Source organism: Adiantum capillus-veneris, chromosome 6 (genome assembly GCF_014529385.1).
Source record: "Adiantum capillus-veneris isolate H3 chromosome 6, ASM1452938v2, whole genome shotgun sequence".
NCBI lineage: Eukaryota > Viridiplantae > Streptophyta > Polypodiopsida > Polypodiales > Pteridaceae > Adiantum > Adiantum capillus-veneris.
In genome coordinates, this window is record NC_140936.1 from 90,718,551 (window position 1) to 90,723,560 (window position 5,010).

The window sequence follows — 5,010 nt, forward strand, 5'->3', positions numbered from 1 at the left end:
AACACCATATTCATGAAACGTTGGAATGTTGCAGGAGCATTTGTCAGACCAAATGGCATGACTCTAAAAGCATAACAACCCCAAGGAGTGATAAAGGTTGTTTTCAATTGATCCTCCAGTGCAATCCCTATTTGAAAGTAACCTGAGTAACCATCGCACACAGTGTACTTCTCATGACCAGCTACCTCATTTAGTATCTCATCCTGGAATGGGAGGGGAAAGTGATCTCTCTTTGTTGCCTCATTGAGGGGACGGTAATCCACACACACCCTCCACTTGCCGTTCTTCTTAGGAGTGACAACAACAGGAGAGACCCACTCTGAATTCTCCACTGGATAAATGAACCCTGCTGCTAGAAGCTTTCTTACCTCCTTGAGTAAAGCCTGCTCCTTGATGACTCCTAGCCTTCGTAGCTTCTGAGCCTTAGGTGTGGCCTCTGGCTTCAACTCAATTTTGTGTTGAACAGCATCTACTCCATGCACATCGGTGTAGTCTTTAGCAAAAAGCCTAGGAAACTTCCTTAGCACACATTTGAACTCCTCTCTTTCATCCTTTGTAAGTGTTGTTGATAGCATACCTTCCAGCATCCCTTCATCTTGATCACCTTCGTTCTCTTGAGGACCTACCTCCTCCAAGCCTTGACAAGAGGTCTCTTGGTTGCTTGGCTTAAACCTTACCCCCATGACTTCGATGGAAGACTCCTCTTCAGTAATGCTGCCGCTACTTTCTTCTTCTGAAGTGCTATCGGTTCAACCTTCTTCCGTCTCACTTTGAGATGATTCTTCATGGAGCTCCTCTTGGCGTTGCTCCTTCATGTCAAAGACAACCTTCTTGTGATTGTCATTCCTGCAAATTAGCTTTCCACTCTCCCAATCCTGCAAAGCTCGCATTTTCATTAGCCATGGTCTTCCTAGGATAAATGGGTAACCATTTCCCTTGGTAGACATGACATAGAAATCCACTGCCTTCTTAATGCCAAAGGCCTCCACAAAAACATTTTTACAAATGCCTACGCACCTAGCCTCGCTATTGTTTGCCATCTTGACCCTAATTTCAGGTGTCTCATGGATGTGCATGCCTAGTTTTTGCATGAGTCCCTCTGTCATGATGCAAATTTGTGCACCCCCATCCACTAGACCTTTCCTAACCAATCTCCCTTTGATGTAACAGTCTAGCACCGGTGTAATGTCCTCATTCATTTCAGCTTGTGCAATTTTTACAACAAGCACACTCTCTTTTACCTTTCTCCTAGTGCTAACTGCCCTTGTTAAATCCCTCCTAACTTGTGGACATAATGCAAGAAATTGAGGCCATGAAATATCAGGACCCTTACCTCTCATGTCTTCCAACAAGTTGTACGGAGCCATACCATGTCCAAGAGGGAAGTCTTGGAGGTTGATACGACGTCGAGTCCTCTTGGTTTCCTTGGTTCCCTTTGCCTTCTTGCCTTGTCCATGGTCACTCTGTGATGTGACTCCTTCTTTCTCTTTACCTTTTCCTCGGCCACGCTTAATTCCATTGGCTTCCATGTCAACCTCATTTGAATTTGTCACCTCTACCACATGCACATTTGGATCTGGCAAAGGTGGAACTCCTTCTACCCCTTGTGGAGGTGGTCTTGGTCCATTTGGCCTTTGTAGAAGCCTTGGTTGTTGACCAGTTCCTTCACCTGCATTCATCACTGGGTAATTCAAGTTAGGCCTCCCTGGCTCCCCACGGGGCCAAGGACAATTATACATCCCATGTCCAGACTCTCCGCAATTCCAACATTGCAAGACTCTCCTAGGTCGTGGATCTCGCTCTTCAGACTTCTTTGCTTGTCCCTTTAGACCTACAGCTTGTGCAAGGTGAATTGACAGGCTGCTTAAAGATTCGTTTAACTTCTCAATTACTTCCGCCGTTACCTCAGGAAGCTCCCTTGATGTTGATGCTTGTGACTTACCTTTGGGTCTAAGACCTTCTATTGGAACCTCTCCCCTTAAGCACTTGAGTTTCCTATACTTCTCAGCACCCCTAGTTTCAGCTGCATCAAAAGTAGCAGGTGCACCCGCCTCAACTTTTACCTTAAGGTCAGGAAAGAGTCCGGCTATGAACCTCTCCTTCTTTAAAAATTCTGCACCATCACCAGGGTTAGCAACATTTCGTATCCATAGAGCCCAAAGACGTAGAAACTCTTGCTTGTACAAGTAGTAGTCATCTAAGTCTTTTTGCTTATGAGAAACAATGTCTTGCCATAGTTTTTGAGTGTTTTGGGGATCAAAGAAGTATCTCTTAAAACGATTTAAAACTTCTGTGTAATTCCCCTTAACTTCCTCAGGCAAAGAGTCAAACCAAGTACTAGCATCTTTCCTAAGGACCACCTCAAACATTTCTACACGTTCTTGATCGGTTACTATCCTCTTGATACGGCAAGACATCTTGAAATTTGCTAAAAATAATTCTGCATCCTCTCCAGGCTCTCCAAAGAAAAGAGGATATCCAGACATTTGGCGTTGGCTCTCCATTATTATGAAAGATTACAACACGAGTTACAATAAGGGATACAATAGAGATCTAGAACCACTCGCCTGCAAATGAAGAAGTGAGAAAATACCACTCTAGGTTTTCTTCTTCAGCTATCCAAGCTTCAATAAGGTCTCGATTTGTTTGATCAAAACAAAAGGGTAGACTATTGATGAGCTCTAAGAAGGGTTGAAATTCTTCAAAGCTAAGGCGATAAACAGAAATCTCTAGAACTTCATTTTCTGGATCCAAAAGAGAAACCACGTCCCAAGTGATAAATTGCACTTGCTCTACAATTCCCAATGCACAAGCGGTTTGTATAAAAACTAGATCTTCATGCTCGTCGAAGGCCGTGAGAAAGTAGCAATTGACTAGGAGCTCCTTTCCTTCGAGTTCCACACAGTCGGAGTGAGGCAACCTTCTCACAATTTCATAAAGAACATCCTCATCAAGTCCAATCAAGTTTGCAAGATTTAAAGACTCCACTTGTGCTACAAAATTCCTGGACAAAAACTCCTTAGGATTATGGTTAAATCATTCAAAAGCATAAAGAGATTTACAATGTCTCTATGAACAAAGTGTCATAGAAAGTAGAGAAGGATGAGAATTTATACAAATTTGCAATCTTCTCTATGCTCTCTTTATTAAGACAAGCTTTGAATGGCTCCCTATCTCCTTTGTTGAAAGCGAAAGGAAGACTATTAATAAGACGCAAATGAGGGAAAAATTCACCAAATGTGAGTCTATGAAGCATGAACTCTGGCCGCAAGTTTCCTGAAGAGTCTTCCTCAATGGTGAAATGCACTCGCCAAACGCCAAATTTCACTCTATTTACCAATCTTAGGGCACACACTAGTTGGATGAATGCGCGGTCTTCCTTAGTGCCCAACAACAAGAGGAAAATGGAATCCACGCGTAGGACCTTCCGTCTTAACTTCACCACCCTCTTGTTATGAGGGAGACGCCTTACTACTTGCTCCTGCAACTCAATTGGTAATAGAGCTAGATCTCTAAGGATTGAACTTTCACTGCACACACATTCCCAGTTAGAATAAATGATCGTTTTTTTGTTTCTTGTAACAACTTGGACAAAGAAAAAACAAACATACACACTACTTTGCCGGGCTGCACTTCATTTTAAAATAAAATGAACACATGTACATCAAAAGAAGTGTGGTAGTTGATGAGAGGTAGAATGACAGGGTTGAAAATGAACACCATTCGTTGTTGAAAATGGATCTTTCTACTAATTGCAACGTTTATTCTAATGTGTGGAGTAAAATGAAAGGGAAAAAACTCTATTCCTGGGACATTATACATGGCCTATGCATGTCCTAATGCTTAAAACAAAACAAAAATATAGACGTCCAAACTAAGGTCGTACCTAATGAGAGGCAAAATAAAAGGATTTACTGAAGCGTTTATCTCGGCCAACCTAAGAGGACCTAAAATTCTACGAATGACACGTTGAAATTGCAACTTAGTACTAACAATTATGTGTACCTTTTGCCTTGCAATGGGAATGAAGGGATCATACAAAGATTCGTGATTCATGCAAACTACTTGACTATGCTAAAGATTGATTCTACACAAAAATACACAAGCCGTCCTCCGTGGGGGCACCAATTTGAGGCGGTCCGGGGCGGGCAACAAGAAGAGTGGCCTCTAGACACCCTTCAAGGCTCCCGTGCTGCTCAATGGGGCTGGGGCACAACACAACACAAACCAAAACAACAAACCCACCGCCAAATCCCAACTACACAAGGGGCACCACCTAGTTTAAGAGCGAACTAGGACGCAAAAGAGGAGAACCGTTAGAGCAACCCACAAACAAGCAAGGAATTTACACTAACCCTAACACCAATGGAGTACTCTCACACACTAAAACACGAGAGAGAGAGAGAGAGAGAGAGAGAGAGAGAGAGAGAGAGAGAGAGAGAGAGAGAGAGAGATAGAGAGAGAGAGAGATAGTGCTCGGGCTTCTTTGAAACGTATCGGCAATGATCAAGCAAACAAAAATATATATTTAAGAAAGAGAGAGAAAGGGGGAGGGGGTGCTTGTTGCATTAATACCTTCTTACAAATCTGTCATGACAAATCAAAGTGAGATTAGTACTTGTTCAACATAGCTTGCGTAAATTTCACCACAACACATCACAAGAGAAGCCACCCCAATCACTGTCTTAAGGCCAGGGGAGTCCTCTCCACCCTGTCGCCCTCTTACAGTATGTGGGATTTATGGCTAGATTGATGACAACACCAGAGACAAGCTATCAAGAACTTAACAAAAAAAAAACACCAAGACACTTACACATCATTGTTGTCCATTACTTCACGTTGGAAGGGAGACAAAGTATCCAAGCTTAGTCCAAATCCACCCTCCTTGATTCAGCGAATGTTAGGCTTACACTAGTAGGAGAAATGATAGATTTCCTACTCTCAATTGAATGATCACTCTCTCTCTTACAATGGCATAGATTTCCCTTGCTAATCCCCTATTACAACACA